This window comes from Rhincodon typus, chromosome 5 (assembly GCF_021869965.1).
Source record: "Rhincodon typus isolate 14 chromosome 5, sRhiTyp1.1, whole genome shotgun sequence".
In the NCBI taxonomy this organism is placed as follows: Eukaryota; Metazoa; Chordata; class Chondrichthyes; order Orectolobiformes; family Rhincodontidae; genus Rhincodon; species Rhincodon typus.
In genome coordinates, this window is record NC_063336.1 from 67,742,133 (window position 1) to 67,759,953 (window position 17,821).

A 17,821-nucleotide genomic window follows, 5' to 3' on the forward strand; every position below is an offset into this window, starting at 1 on the left:
GCGAAGTTCATATTTCAAGCCCTGTGACCCCTCAGATCCTCAGCCTATCTAATTTCTGTATAGCTGAATCGCTGCAGCCCAGGCAATATCCTGGTGAACCTCTCCTGCACCCTCTGTACACATCCATCTTGTATTGTGGTGACCAGAACTGCAAATTCTACTCCAGCTGTGGCCTAACAAATGTTATATACAGCTTTATCATAATCTCCTTGCTCTTGTATTCAATGCCTTTACTAATAAAGGCAAGTATCCCATGTGCTGCTTTAACCACCTTTTTCTACTTGTCCCACCTTCAAGGACCCCTCTGATCTGTGTATTTCTAAGCTCCTACTATTCAATGTGTACTCTCATGCCACACTTGTCCTCCCACGATTAATCACCTCAGATTTTTCAGGATTAAATTCTATTTACCACTGTTCTGCCCATCTGTAGCCAAGGCTTTCCCCCTTGCTATTTACCATGGCAAATTTTTGTCATATGCACATTTACTGATCATTCCTCCTACATTCATGTTGTGTCATTGGTTGGCTTTTCAACTGCTTTAAAAACTGCTAAATAGGCCCTGCTAGTTTTCCAAAGTTTTTTGTTGGAACAAATCTCTCTTTGAAATAAATCACATTTAAGTTGGTTAGCATGTTGGTTAACCAGCCTACAATTTACAGACTGGGAAGTGTTTCTAAAAACCACTTAATGTTTTTGTTTACGAAAGATTGTTCAGGATGAGAATGCACTGCGCTACTATCAGGTTGCGAACAATTGAAAGGACAGTTAGTGTTTTGAGGTGTTTTTCCTAAAACTGAAGTATAATAAGAACCATGGTAACTGTAGCTGGAAATTTGTTTTGTTTTGATTAAGAATATTCTGCCCTGATTTTACTTTTCATTCAGTGATAACGAAGTGTTCTATTTAAATAAAGTAACCCTGGCTTAAATCTGATCATTGGAATCTCCAAAGTGTATTTGGCTTCAGTTTCATTCATAGCTTGAGCTAGGAAGGTTGGTGAAGATTTAGTGGAGGAAGAGAAAATTGGAGAATTTTGAATGGGAGATGAAGGATGTTAATGGTCACATGATATCCGAATACATGGTTTGTGAGATGTCTTCAGAGAGACATCTGAAGAAGTCCGAACAATTGTAAAACATCACGTGTTGAGGCAGCAGTGAACGCTTGCCTTGTATTGGGAATTGATTTCTTCTGAAGCAATGTAAAAAAGAAACATAGTGAACAGAGAGTGCTTGTTAATCACATACATTTCATTTGTCTGTGGATAGCTTAAAAGGTATTTTTAAAAAACGCATTTATGGAATATGTCACTGGCTGGTCCAGCATTTATTGCCCATCCAGAATTCCCCTTGAGAAGTTGGTAAGCTGCTGCCTTGAATATAATTAAGTGTCCTGTTAGGTAATTTCAAGGACAGTTAAAAGTTACTGTCTGGCTATGAATCTAGAGTACTACAGATCACAGTGGGTAGCTGGTGGCAGATTTATGTTATCACAGGACATTACTGAACCAGAGAGGTTTTAGCAGTGTGAAATATTTATTTCCATTTACTAAAATTTGGAAGTCTAAATTGGGAAACAGACGTCTGTATAATTGTGATAATTGCATTGTAGTGTTTTGTTCAGCTATGAAGAAGAGCAAGGAACAATTTAAAGTGGAACCTCAAAATTGAAAGAGGGCTAATTTCAGTGGCATGAGGATAATCTAGGCAGGATGAAATGTAACTGAGGATTAGCAGGGACAATTGGAGATCTTGCTGAGAAGTAATGATACATTCTAACAAAGGGTCCAAGATAAGGGAACCAAAGTACAGGCTCTTTGGTCAATGAGGAAGAATAATAAATGATGAAGGGAAAAATAAAGGGAGTGTGGTACATATCAGATGACTTCAGATGAGAACTCGGTAAAATGAAATGAGTTGTAGGAGTGGCAGTGGAAAGAAAGGAGAGTAGAATGGCATTCAACATAAAGGGGGAATCCAAAAGTCATGTTTCAGCTAATTAAAGATGTGGACCGTAAGAGAGGATGAGCTTGTTGGGGCAAAGGTGGTGATATATGCTCAGAGGCATGGCACAAGACTAGAATACTAGAATACTTAATAATTACCAACAAAGTATCCTTAAAGGAGATTATGCTGACAAAATATTGCTCATATAGGTAAAGAATGGGGTGAAAATTGAAATGTATACTATATTGAAAAGGCTAGCTGTGCTTAGAGTGGATTGGCTGCCTGATTCAGGTGGCTTGCATACCAAGATGTTAAATGAATTGGGAGTGGAGATAGCAGAAAGACTTGCTGTACCCTGAGATATGGGGAAGACACTGGTTGATTGGAGAGTGGCCAAATAATTCAAGAAAGAGTGTAAAGACATCCCTAATATTTATAAAAGGTAAGTTTTAGAATCGGTAGCAGTGGAAAAAATTCAACTTCAGGTACCTGAAGAGGTATGAATTACTATGAACAGCCAATATGAAATTGTAAAAGGCAGATCGTACTTGACTAATCTAACTGGAGTTTTTATGACCTATGAAAATGTTGTTGCAGGAAATGACGGAGATGTTATTAAGGTATTAACGACATTGAGGTTTTAAAGACAACATTTGACAAAATAACACTTAAAAGCCTGCTTCATAAAATTGAGGCTCATGGAATAAGAGTGGCAATGTCAGCTTGGATGACAAAAATCGCGAAACAGGAGAAACCAGTTGTGGTAAATGGCTGTTTGTCAGCCTGGAGGGCGGTAGACAGTGGTGTTCCATAAAGATCAGTTCAAGGACTATTACTTTTTGTTCTATATGGTAAATGTTTGGATATTTGAATTCCAAAAGAACATTTTCAACATTTGATGCTTCCAGACTTGGAGCTATGACAAACAGAAAGTATAATATCAGTCAAATGTAGCAGAGCACATTAAGGCTAGCAGAATGGTCAAATAATTTGCAGAATTTAATACAGACAGTGTGTGATGTACTTTGTTGAGGAAAAGAGAGAGGCAATATGGATTAAATGGTAATACCATTAAATGGTAATAGAGCTGGAGGAACACAGCAGGCCAGGCAGCATCAGAGGAGCAGGAAAGCTGACATTTTGGGTCAGGCCTGGCCTGCTGTGTTCCTCCAGCTCCTCACTTTGATATCGCTTGAGTCCAGCATCTGCAGTTCTTGCTATCTCAGATTAAATGGTGCAGTTTTTTTCAAATGCACAAGTTCAGACCTTGTTGACATGTATGGATCTCTGAAGTTGGCAGAGCATAATAGGAACGCAGTGACTGGTCAACCAAACATATGGCATCATGTGGTTTTGGAGATATTGAATGCAAAAGTTATGCTGAACCTGTATAAAAGCTTGGTTAGTCCATAACATGAGCATTTGTGTCCAATTCTGGTCAGTACCCTTAAGAAGTCTGAGAGAATCCTTGAGATTGCTGTGGAGATTTACCAGAATTGTTCTTGAGATGAAGGAATTAGTTTCATAGTTAGGTTAGCTGGTGTTATTCTTCTTGGAGCAAAGGAAAGTGAGGGGAGGTTTGACAGATGCATAAGATTGACTTAGAAACAACCTTTCTTAAATCTTCGGAGATAGTAGGATCTGCCGATGCTGGATTCTGAGATAACAAGGTGTGGAGCTGGATGAACACAGCAGGCCAGGCAGTGTCAAAGGAGCAGGAAAGCTGCTGTTTCGGGTCTGGATCCTTCTTCAGAAATGGGAGAGGGGAAGGGGGCTCTGAAATAAATAGAGAGAGAGGGAGGCGATGATGAGCAGATAGGTGGAGAAGAGACGTATAGGTCAAGGAGGCGGGGATGAAGTCAGTACAGGTGAGTGTAGGTAGGGAGTTGGGATGGGGGTTGGTCTGTGAGGAGGGAGGGGCGGGTATGTGGAAGGGAAGATGGACAAGTCAAGGAGGTGGGGACGAGATGGGCTGGACTTGGGCTGAGGACGGGGGTAGAGAGATTTTGAAGCTTGTGAAGTCCACATTGAGACCATTGGGCTGCAGGCTTCCCAGGTGGAATATGAGGTGCTGTTCCTCCCGCCTTCGGGTGGCATCGTTGTGGCACTGGAGGAGGCCCAGGATGGACATGTTGTCCAAGGAGTGGGAGGGGGAGTTGAAGTTGAAGTGGTTCGCAACTGGGAGATGTTGTCGTTTGTCACGAACCGAGCGTAGGTGCTCCACAAAGCGATCTCCAAGCCTCCACTTGGTTTCCCCAATGTAGAGGAGGCCACATCGGGAACAGGGATACAGTATACCACATTAGCGGATGTGCAGGTGAACATCTGTTTGATGTGGAAGGTTTTCTTGGGGCCTGGGATGGGGATGAGTGGAGAGGTGTTGGGGCAGGTGTAGCACCTCCTGCAGTTGCAGGGAAAAGTGCCGGGGGTGGTGGGGCTAGTGGCGAGTTGTTCCTGTTAGTTGATTGTAGAGTACTGGAGAACACAGATTTAAGGTTTTGGGCAAGAGATGTGAGGAGAAATCTTTTATCAAGTGAGTAATAATAACCTGGAATCCACTGCTTATGTGGGTTGATAGTTGGGATGTTTAAAGGGAATGTCTGCTGATGGCCTGAAAACTGTCAGTATGCATGTGCAAAATGTGTATGCACAGTAGCCCTGCCATTACTGCCACTGATATTATTCCATCCGGTTGGCTTGCATCTGTGCTTATTTGAGCACCATGATTTTTACTGGCAGGGTCTTTTGCAAAATGTGTATGCACAGAACTTTCTGCATGTGCAGAATGAATATTTCAGGTGTGTCAGGAGAGACAGCCATAATGAAAATGATTTCCAAAAAAAACAGTAGGCACTTGAGTGGCAAAATCTACAGTGCTAAGAGAAAAGAGCAGGGGAATGAGACTAATTTGATTGTTCTACAGAGAGATAAATGTGGAGTCATTGAGCTGAATAGCTTCCTATTGTGCTGTTGTGACCCTCTGACACCCACCAAGAGTAAGATCAAGTGGTCCGACTGCAATGGAGTCTGCTCTGGCAACTTGTATAACAGTCATAGTAACCATTTGAAGTTGATCGCATTAAGTTGTCATCAGTAGTGGACTGAAACCTACACAGGCTTTAGTGTTGTTAAAATGTTATATTTCGTTATCTTGCAAATGTTGGTTTACAACCTACTTTTAAAATGTTCTTGTGGCCAAAGTAAAAAGAGTGGAGAAAGAAATGGTGGTTTCCATGCCTTATTAAAAATGGCATCATAGAGTCAAAGTCTATCTTCCTCTTTTAAAATGGGTTTATTTTTATGTGAAGGATATTTAAGGGTTTGATTTTAATTCTGTGTCGCTGAACTAAAAGAAAATCCACAAGGCCATGATGTATTATGCAATGGTATGTTGTTTGTCTGGGTTGTTTTTCACTCCAAGCGACAGGATTTATACAATCTTATAGAGCTGGAGCTGCTGTGGCTTTTGAATCATCTCTTAATTCTTCTCCAAACAAAAACTTTTTTTTCCGCAAGGGATCTCGACAGAATTAGAAGTGAAACGTCATTTATGTTGTAGATAAAACGATGAAGAGCTTAATAGCCATTGCTTTGTCTGGAGACAACAGAATAGTTACATGGGTGAAATACATAATCCCGGTCTCTTTTTTCACTGTGCGCCCCAGTGTGACAAACTGTTGGTCTGTTTTCTCGCTGTGATGATTCATAGTTATGTGAAAGTAACAGCTCGGAACTTGACAGTTTTCATATCAATTTCAGTTTGAAGGCCATGCATTGAGACAAAGTGTAGATTACGAAAGGTAATTAAAGAGTTTGCTCTGAAGATGAGTCAACTTGAGCTTGTGAAGTCATTCTTTATTAAATTGAAGAGGCATTAAATTTCATTTGCTAGAAGTACTGAAAATAATTCAATCAATTATTTACTATATTGTATATAAGTAAGCTATGAGAAATCACTAGACATTTGTCTAATTAAGGTTTAGTTACTAATTAAATCACCATTTATAATGGCTCAATTTCAGAAATGTTAGTGAGCATGGATTCTGTTCTGATCACTAAATGTTTTGTTTGAACGATGCTGTGGAAGTTTTGATTTTCCCCTGAAACCCTTAAAGTGTGTCTTTTTAGCATATTATTGCAAAATATTTTTCAAATAAAGAAAAAGACGTTTAAAATTCTGCTTTGATTGAATAAACAAAGACAAATTAGAGAAGCTGAACAATCTGAAATAAAACATAAAAAACTAGAAGTATTCTGTTGGCTGGTTGGTAACTGAAGGGAAAAGATAGATTCATCTCTTGGATGAGGAAGTTTTCTCTTCCAAATGCTGTGACATTCTGTGCATTTACAACATTTCTGCATTTATTGAGAACATGGTGGTGGCTTAGTGGGTGATGTCATTAGACTCGGACTTAAAGATCCCACGCTAACGTTCTGGGCACATGAGTTCAATGCCCACATGTAATGATGAACTTTGAATTCAGTAAAAATCTGGTATAAAGCTGACCTAATGGTGACCATGTAACTGCTTTCAATTGTCATAAAAACCCATCCGGGTCACTGACGTCTTTTAGGGAAGAAATTCTGCCAACTTACCTGGTTTGATCTCTGATCAATTTGTGGTTGCAATAAGTTAATTTGAATACCTTAGTATAAATTTTTATCAGCAGACTTTTTCTCATAGAATAGAAGCGATAGCTATCTCAAATGTTTGAAGAAAAGTTAGCGAAACGAATCTGCTGAATACGCTGTTATTTCAGCAGTCATCAGTGCAACTTGCTTGTGTTCTGGCCCATTTTACTAAAACAGCTGAACTTGTCATTATCTTATTGCTGTTCATATTATCTTGCTATGAACAAACTAACTGAATTTCTTTTTATTACTGCACAAAAGTGGCTCTAAAATAAAATGCTTTGGGGGATGTTGAGATTTTGAAAGGCACTATTGAAATACAATTGTTTTTGGTTTATTGAATAAAAACATTCCTGGTTATTCTTTCTAAAGCAACATAGAAAAGTAATCCATTGCTTGATTGATTCTTTGGTGTACCATGAAATATTAATAAAATATAACTCAGTAGCCTATTCAGGCTGTTGAATCTCTTTCACCATTCACTTAGAGCTTGGCTTGCTGATCTATATTCTAAGTCCATTTTCCCACTTTTGATTTCATAACCTTGCCTAACAAGTTCCTGGTCTATCAATCTCTGTTTGATAGGCCTAGCCTCAGCAACTTTTTGCAGTGATAATCCCAGATTTCTGAACATTTGTGAATCTGTGCTTCCTGACATCACCTGGTCCAACTCTTAAGGTTCTATCCCCTTACTTTTGATTCAGTCTGAGGAAACCATTCCTCTTTGTTTACCTTATCAATTCCTTTAGTCATCTGCTGCACCTCTATTAGGCGTCCCTTTGGGAGATCACAATAATTGGATCTGAACAATTAGAAACTAGCAAGTTAAGAATCAGCCTGTAAATTGTATTTGAAGCACTATAATAGCCAAGATTTTCCTAAATTGGAGGCAGATATCATGCATCAGGATCATCTGGAGGCTATGCAATAGCTGTTCTGTTGAAATTCTGTTGAAACTTGCAGTGGAAAATTACCCATCTTCTGAAACAGTTTCCAATTCTCAGTTATCTGAATCATTGTTACACACACAAATTAGAAAGATTAAAATCTGCTCTAACTCCTGGCTAACTTAATTGAATTCCTGACTCATCACTGACCTCTCCAGATCCCCACCTCCACATGCACCCTCACCCCCACAAATGCAATGTCCACTTGATTCTCTCTGACCCCGCAGCCTCAGTACCCCCAATCTGTTCAAATCCTCATCTGTTTATCTCCTACCATCTTTATACTCCTTGTACATCCTATTTCCATCATGCTGTCACCCACCTGGCACCCTGATCCCTCACTTGGTTTAGATACAAAACTTTTCTTAGTTTTCAAAATAGCTTAATGACATTTAAATCAGTGTTGTTGGAAAATTCCTGCTAAAAAGAAAGCGTACTTTCAATGCTATTCCATTCCTGCCTATGAGGATTCTTGGATTTACTGCTTTGGCTGGGAAGGCTTCTGACCCCAAAGTTTCCCTGAGAATCTACACCAGAAGTAAGTGGGCAACTTTTAGTCTGACCCATGGCAGAAATGGGGATCCCAGACCAGATTGGAAGATTCAAGCTGGGAACCAAATAGGTTCAGTAATGATGTAGCAAGGTTGAATACCTAACTTTGGAAATAACAAGACAATGCTCAAGGGATCAGGCAGTTGCTTAATGTGCATAATTCTTTGTCTTCCTCTCCTGCTCAACACTCGCACGTGGTTTCCCCCCTAAAAAAAGCCATTGCAGTAATCTTGTGAATATATTGTGTAAATAGAGGGGAGGCAGTGGTGTAATAGCAATGTCACTGGATTAGTAATCCAGAAGCCCATGCATGCATTTGAAAGACTCCATGGCAGATTGTGAAATTTGTATTCAGTAAAATCAGAAATTAAAAGTTTGCTATGTCATAAAAAAGACTAATCTTTAGCAAAGGAAATCTGTCATTTTTACTTTGGCCTGCGTGTGACTCCAGACCCATAATAATGTGGTTGACCCTTAACTACCCTCTGAAAAGGTCTAGCAAGCCACTCAGTTCCAGCACAATTAGGGATGGGCAAGAAATGCTGGCCTAGCCAGCCACACTCTGATCCAATGAAAATAAAAGATATCTATTCTTCTTGTGTCAAATGGCTTTCACTATTAAGCAAACTTTTTGATAATGAATTGATTGCAAGAAAATAACAAAATTCAACATTTTTAGGATTGTATGCATCCTTGCACTTGTAAAATTTAACATTTTTAAATAACCTTGTAGTAGCTGTCCTGAAGAAGCTGTTTTCACTTTTTGAAATCCATAAAATTCATTGATACATTTCAAAGCAACCTTTAATGAGCCCTTTTTGTACCAAGTCAAACTTAAATAACAGTAGAAAGTTGATGTGTCCATATATTATGCATTTAGAAATGCAACCTATACTAAAATAACAAATGTTGCATGTTATTTAAAAGGCCAGTCTACTTCCTGGGGACTTTGTGAGGCAGTTTCTTGGCCATCTCTATGCTGGTACAGTAACAACAGATGAAATGTGGAAATTCACTTCAAAGCTAGGATACATTTTTGAGTTGCTTTGCACTTTTTGAACCTGTGGGTGTTCTATTATACCCTGAATGGTAAAGTTACAATGTTTGTTCAGGTATTTACAAGTGCTGTCTTCTGACTCAGCAGGAGGAAATGACTAAACAAGTTTGTAATAGGACCTAGGTATAAAACACTGTCTCTGTACACTCTCATGCAAGCAGATTTGCAGTATTTGGTACCTCTGTTCAAATACTTCTTCCTGAGAATGTTGTAAACTAATAATTACATTAGTGCACCTTAATATCTTGTAATATGAACTGTGTTCTTTGAGTAAATCTGAGTTTCAGCAACAAGTCATCACTTTCTTTGTAACTCTGCAGACTTGTACACAAGGAAAAAAATGCACGTTCATATTAACAACATGTTTTTCACCTGAGTGCTTCACTGATTACGGTTGGAATGGGTTAGTTATGTGATGAACTTGTATGCTGATTCCGACTGCATTTTAGTAACTAAATGATTAAACACCAATAATTCTTTCAGAGTACTTTAAACAACTGAATTCTCTTGTGTTTGGCATGGTGATTGTAAGCTGTATCTGGATGACATACCCACATTATCTGAACAGGGCATGGTGGTATCAACGAACTGTAATGTTGTGAATGGCTTGTAGAAAAATATAAGTCACTCAGTAGATATTGGGTACCCTAACAAATGATGGTCTATATCTGTAGCTGTAAAGGTCATTACTTCCACAGAATCTCTAGTGTTGTGAAAAAGCACAAATTGCTCTGTGTAGTACAAGATTAATGTAATTGCTACATTCAGCTTTAACGTAAAAGATTTGACCAATATATTTGATGTATAAATAGAGCTTGCTACGGATGATTAGATGTGTTGAAAGTAACAAAAACTTCCTATAGGCAGAAACGTACCTTTTTTGAGTCATTTTATTGACATCGAATTGAAGTTTAAAATTGGAACACTCAAGCGAAATGCGATAAAACACCACTAATGGGGCACGTCAATGAAAAAATGCCAGATTTTGCCTCTTTTTGCTATATACCAGTTGTAGCAATGGTTATTTTGCTTTAAAATCTGCTTTATTATCACTTCAATTTTAAAAAAAAACAACTATTATGACTTTTTGCTTTGCAATTTGATCAGTTGTCCCATTATTTCTGCTGAGTCAGTAGGAAGCTCATTACATGATCGTATAAAAACATGCATATGTATGCATTTCTACACCCCAATACTACAGCAATGCAAGACTTGCAACCTTTTACATTCGTCATTGCTGATAGGTATTGTTATTAGTCATCTCAGAACCCTATTCCATTGCATTACTTAGTCATTTAAAATAAGGCATTTGTTGGCGATTTAGAGTGAAGAGACACTGCTTGTTTGTTTTATGTTCAACCTATTTTTTTGGAATTTTCAGATTTTCAACCTGAAATAAGCTGTTGTTTTCCTCAACTTTGATTTGCTACAAATAAAGGTGACCTCAGAACTTATTTCCAGAGCAGGCCAAAGTCTTTCTGTAAATTGGCCATCAGCCAGACAATTACAGTAGTTCAAGTTCGAATGCTACTATAAGATGTTTAGCTTTATTATATTTAGGATTATATGGCAGAGAGCTATGAAACAAGATACTGTGCATCTTATATGCTTAATGTAGATGTCCAAATTGTATACAGCAGCCCTATAAGATGAATACATTTCTAATACAGTTATCTGATTAAAGGACAACAGGTATGAAATGATGTAATGGAATCATGGAATCCTAATTTACCCTTAGAATGGAGCTATTATATTTGCATTCTTGTGATTATACTCTTAAACTTATTTTTGTTGGGCTTATTTTGGTGGATTGCTGACAGCGTGCACCATTCCTCAATTGTGGTGATTTTCATAGGTGTTAATGTGCTTTGCAGCTTCTTTTGTGAGGTTATTTGTTTACGTAATTTGTTCTTTAGTGTTGACTTTTACTTCTAGTTGGATATATCCAGTAGGTTTACACAATGTGATCAAATTTGTCTTGCTTTATGTTGTATTTAAACAATTTACTTTTACTGCCATGCATTTACTTTTGAAAAGGGAGAAAGATGTAACGAATATCAATCTTAAAAAAAAAACTAAAATGCAGTGTGTTTGCCTAAAAGCCAGCAGACAGTTTGCTTCCAATCATTTTGATGACTGCATCAAATAATCCAGATCATAACATGTTTGCTATGTTTGGAATGATTTTATGCCCTGTGAGTGAGGGAATAAAGAACATGGCTACTAGACAAAGGTTTTTTGACTTGCTATCTTCAAAGAAAAGTTTTCTAGTGTATCTAAATTATAATTGCAAGCAAGTGTATTCCATTGTCAAACACTGATAAAACAATGCATTGTGTGAAGTTGTTTAATTACATAGCGTGATTTCACAAATTTGTTTTTACACCGAATAACACACGTGGACTTTGAACTTTGTACCTGATTTTATAACAGTAAGTGAACTTGTTCACTTTAGCAGGAAGAATAGAAAAGTGGAGTATTTCTAAAATGAAGAAGATTCAAAAACTTTGAAAGGCAGAGCAACCCAGGTATCCTGGTACATGAATCACTAAAGATTGGTATGCAGATTCAGCAAATGATTAGGAAAGCAAATCAAATGTTGTTTATTACAAGGGAAATGGAATATAAAAGTAGAGATGTTTTGTTACAATTGTGTAGAGCATTGGTGAGACTATATCTGGAGGACTGTGTATAGTTTGGTCTCCTTATTTATGAAAGGATGTAAATGCACGAGAAGCAGTTTAGAGAAGGTTCACCCAACTGATACCTGAGGTGGAGGAGTTATCTTGTAAGGCAAGGTCGGGCAGGTTAAGCCTATAGCCATTATTTAGAGAAATGAAAGATGATCTTACTGAAGATCGTACAAGATCCTGAAGGGACTTTACAGTGTGGATGTTGAAAGGCTGTTTCCCCTTTTGGGAGGAGCTAGAACTAGAGAACACAGTTTATAAGTAAGGGTCTCCATTTGAGACAGAGGTGAAAAGAATCTTTTTCTGAGGGTTATGAATCTTTGGAACTTTCTTTCCCAGACAGGGTGGGGAAGCTACATTTAAGGCATTGTTAGACTCACTTGTTAGTCAGGAGTCTAAGGTTATCAGGGCAGGGAGGTATGCAGAATTGAGGCCACAATGTGAAGACAGTAGCTTGTGATAATGTCACTGCATTAGCAATCCAGAGGCAAAATCTGATGTTCTGGGTACACCGTTTAAATGCTGTCATTGCAGTTGTTAGAAATTAATTCTTCTTGTTAAGTAATTCTGTTACATCTTGTTAATAAATCTAGAATTAAAAGCTAGATCTCAGTAATAGTGACTGTGGCAATGATCACTGATCTGTTATTTTAAAAAAAAGCATCTGGTTCACCATCATCCTTTCAGGAAGGAAATCTACCCTTTTTACTCAGTCTAGCCCGCGTGTGCCTCCAGATCAACAGCATTGTAGTTGACTCTTAAATGTCTTTTGAAATGACTAAGCATTACGCTCATTTCAAGTGCAGTTATTGATGGGCACGAAATATGGCTGTCACCTTGCTTGACACCCATATTCTGTGAACGAATAAAGAATAATTGGATCAGCCAAGATCATCATATGGAATCATAGAATCATAGAATCATACAGTACAGAAGAGACTCTTTGTCTCATTGAATATGCACTGACAAAGACTATTCTAAATCTACACTCATCCTACTTTTCAAGAGTTGGCCCATAGCCTTGGTTGTTGTGACAGTTTAAATGCTCATCCAAGTACTTTTTTAAATATTGAGGTTTTCACCTTAGCTGTGACCTAACCAAAGTGTTTTATTTTGTACGGATCCAAATAACCGTCTGCTCTTATTATCTGTGCCACAAGTGATAAAGGCAAGTGTCCTATGTGCCTTCTTAAGTATCCTATTAACCTGACCTAATGCCTTCAGGGATCTATGGTGGAGCAGGCTAGAGGGGGTGACTGGCCTACTCTTGCTCCTCATTCCTCTTTTGTGTATTGACGGTTATCAAAAAGTAAGACATCTACATGGCTTTGAAGTACTTTGTAGTACACCCTTTGGGACTGATAGCGTTGACTGTTGTCTTCCTCCTAAATATGTCAACTTAGGTCCAATGTGTAATGTGAAGCCATAGTATCTGCTGTGTCAAGTTGAGTTTTAAATTGCACGTTAGTCTGATTTACACCCACCGAAAGTTGCTAGTGCAAAATGCAAAACCTGTCCAGTAAATTAATCAGTTATTTTTGATATTTGTTTTTGAAAGCTTGATTATATTTAATTACCATTATTGTTTCTATTTATTTATACAAGTAAAGATACTGGCACTGTGTTAGTAATGGCCATGATCCTTGCTATATACATATGTATTCCAGATGAAGTCTCACCTCAACTCACCTTACTTTGAGACTGCATCAAATTATAAATACACAAATAGATAAAAAATTTACTATGATTGCATTGCATTTCTTTAAAATAAAGTTAAGCCAATACAAAATTTGGCTTCATTCCTGGGCACAGTGAGTAATAGGTCGTACCTTGTTTAAATGCCCCTATATTTCAGGAACATTTCACAACTAAGCTGTAAGAATGTTCCAGTGTTCCTTCTGCAATGAACCACAAATTTCTGGAAAATATATTAGCTGTTGAGAGTCTAAACTGGGATTCATATATGCTCAGTCCATGTGCTATATTTATGAGCCTTGCAATCCATTTGCTGAGGCAGTATAATCAACCGAAGATGTTAGTTTTTCAATGTTTAAAGAAATAAATATATTTTGACATTTAATATATTAACGTTTACTGAAGAAAGGAAAATGTAAACAACCAGATTTTTAAAAAAATCCACATTTTAAGAATTACTGACACTGATGCTTCTAAACTCTCAAAGGTGTTAGGTTAAAATGGAACGTAGGATAATGAATCATAAATTGTTGGCCAGAAACTGGATTTTCATTGGTTTCTGAAATTTGCCCTGTCCAAATTACACACAGCTTTTACATGCTTTACAGTAATTTGCTTTACACAACAGCTTACAGATTGGACAACCATATGGAAAAATCGACGATTTATTGAGAATATTTTGGTGTTTTAGCACTGAGTACCCTTTTTCAACTTTAGCTATGTATGTGCGAAAGTTTTCAGAACAGAAGGAAGCAGCAATTAATTTTTAGGACTGATGCATTTATTGTAAAACTTGATGAGCCATGTAATTGCTCACCCTTTTATAAATAAATATAAATAATCTTTTATATAATAATAAAACTGTTGAAATAAAGAGTATAATGAAGAACTTTGAAAAGTTGTCAATATGAATTTAGTTTATTAAATTCTGGCATTCATTTTTAATTGTTATGAATTAGAAAGTATTGGCATTTAAATAAAAAAATGGTCCCACATGTAATATTTACACCATTGTGATAGGAATTGTTTTGTATTTAACAAAACATTGTAATTGTTCTTCTAGCAAAACTCACTTCTTTTCCACCATCATGCAAATATCTTGAAAGCCAATGTGTGGAATCTCATGGTTGTGGTTATGGACCTTTGGAAACCCTGCACATCAATTTCCAGGAGCTTGGATGGGATTAAGTGCTTATCAGGCAGCCTGTTGTTGGTTCCATAACCATAGGAGCAATTTCCTGCTAGACTACCTGCTGCGTGGTGGACATCCTGCTCCTGGCTGTTCAAACTCGCGGGGTGGAGCTCTAATGTGAAGATGAGTGAAGTGGATTGCCAGAGGTGGTCAAAGAAGCTCTAATATTATGAGGGGTGGTGGGTGGGTGGAAATCAAGACGTCTCTCTGTTTCTGATGGTGGCATCCTTCACTGGACTCAGTCTGCTGGAGAAGAAGGGGCCACTTCTCCCCACCAGGCTGCAGGCATTTTATCTGGTGGGTTGCTCACAGGGTATATCTCTCACCTGTCCCTGTTTGAAGACTTTTAAGATCTCTTAATTAGTTCCAGGTGAGAAGACTGACATCCCCACACCAGACTTAGTAACTATCTCTTACCATTGGGCATTCTTCATGTAAGAAGCTTTCCAAAGAGGCTGTTAGACTGTGATAGATGTCACAATCACGTTTGTCCTGGTAAAGTCCACAATGATGCCACCCGGAATCTGGAGGAGCAGCACCTCATTCCACGTTGGGAGCCTACAACTCAATAGTCTCAATGTGAACTTTACCAGTTTCAAAACCTCCCCACCCCCGGCCTCATCTGATGACCAACCCTCCCTCTCATCCCTGCCTCCTTGATCTGACACAGCTTGTCCGTCTTCTCTCCCACCTATCCACTCCTCCCACCTCACTGACCAATCCGCACCACAGCCTACCTGCACTCACCTATCACCATCCCACCTACCTTCCCCAGTCCCACCCCTCCTCTCTCTATTTATTTCTGAGCTCCCTTCCCCTTCTCCTTCCCACATTTCTGAAGAAGGTTCCCAACCGGAAATGTGAACTTTCCTGGTCCTTTGATGCTGCTTGGCCTGCTGTGTTCCTCCAGCTTCACACTGTGTTATCAATTCAATTTGGCTCTTACCTAGATCTTATAGCTCTGTCTCATCCAATATGATATATATACCATATAACCATCAAGTTTATTTTGACTCTTGTGGAACAAAAAAGCTGCATGTTATTTGGAAGTTGAATATTTGGAAGCAATTGAGTGAAAAAGTTATCATTTCTGGATTGAAATGACTTAGTACTTAAAATTTGCTTAAATGTTATAGAAACATAAAAAGTAAGAACAGAAGTAGGCTATTTGGCTTTTTGAGCCTGCTCTGCCATTTGTTATGATCACTGTTGCGTATCCAACTCAATAGCCTATTCCTGCTTTTCCTCCATATCCTTTAATTCTTTTTAGCCCCAAATGTTATATCCAACTCCACCTTGAAATTGTAGTGTTTAGGTCTCGGTTGCTTTCTGCATTAGTGAATTCCACAGGCTTACTATTCTCTGCGTGAAGAAGTTTCCTCTCATCTCAGTCCTAAGTGGTTTACTCCCTATTGTTGAACTGTGACCCCTGGTTCTGGACTTGCCTGCCATCAGGAATATCCTTCCTGCATCTTCTCTGTCTCGTCCTGTTAGAATTTTTACAGCTTTGTAAGATCTCCCCACACCTGTCTCCATTCTTCTGAATACAAGTGATATAATCCTAACTAATTCAACATTTTCCTCGTTTGTTGGTTCTGCCATCCCAGGAATAAATGTATGGTAAAACTTCACTGCGCTCCCCCTATAGCAAGAACACCCTTCCTCAGGCTAGGAGACCAAAATTGCATACAGTATTTCAGGTGTGGTCTCACGAAGGCCCTGCATAGAAGAATTCCTGCTCTTGTACTTGAATGCTATCACTTTGAAGGCCAACATACAGTTTGCTTTCTTTACTCCCTGCTATACCTACATGCTTACCTTCAACTGATGTATGAAGACTTGTTGCACATTCCCATCTCTCAATATGTAGCAATTCAGATAATACTAAAGTGGGTAACCTCACGTTAATCAACATTATACATGTATTTGTCCACTCCCTCAGGCTGTCCAAATCACACTGCACATCTCTGTATCCTTCTCACGGCTCACCCTTCCACCCAGCTTTGTCATCTGCAAGTTTGTGGATATTACATGTAGTTCCCTCATCCAATCATTAATATTTTTACCTCACCCCCTAAATATGAAGCTCACTTGTCTTTTCATTAACAAAATGTTATGATATTTAAAATAATAAATTGTAGCCCAGCTGGTCATCTTGTTATGACCAGACCCCTACAGTTATGTTGAGTTTTTAGTGCCTGTGAATTTATAGGATTGTGATAGCATTTTTCTTAGTAGTTTTTTTTGGGGTGGTACTGGTGATTGACAGTAGAAGATGCGAGTTTGAAATAAAGGTAGAATCTCTTAATTTATATTGTACTCTGTGGAAAAGTTATTCTTCACTGGAGACTTGAAATTTAGGTTGCTTTGTTTCTATGTACAATAGACTCAGTAGTGCAAATTGTGGAGAGTTACTGGTCATCCTTCAGTATCTTGCTTAAATAAGAACCGAAAGAACTGTGGATGCTGTAAATAAGGAACAAAAACAAGTTGCTGGAAAAGCTCAGCAGGTCTGGCAGCATCTGTGAAGAAAAATCAGAGTTAATGTTTCAGGTCCAGTGACCCTTTTGTCCAGTAACCTGCCACTTGCTTGCCACAGTATAAAAGCAGACCTCAATTTTTTATTTCTTTTGGACTTTGATGCACTGAGGAGTGCAATGTCATTTGATGCACTGCTTGAATAAGTGTAATTGAATATCAACATGTAACAGTGTAATACAACTTAATGTTTTAATAATGTGTTCTCACTACAGATTTCAAGCTTAACAATTGTAGTATATTTTTAGTTCATTTGAATTGAGTTAATCAATTAGTCTCATGCATTGGAATCACTATTTGTTTAATAATTGCTTTCAGCATTTTAGTATACTACACTACCATGGAGGAGAAAACATTCATACACTTGGGGGGATGGTGGGAGGGGTTGTGCGGTGGAGAAAAATATCCTTTTACTGTATAATATATAACTTTAGACATAAATGAAAGTCGCTTTTGTATCAATTCAAAGTTCTATAGAGCGATGACATAGTGTCTGATGGATGTTACACAGACTCACCATTTTTAGTAAATTTAACTTAATACAGTATGGCTTTAGATCATGAGAATAG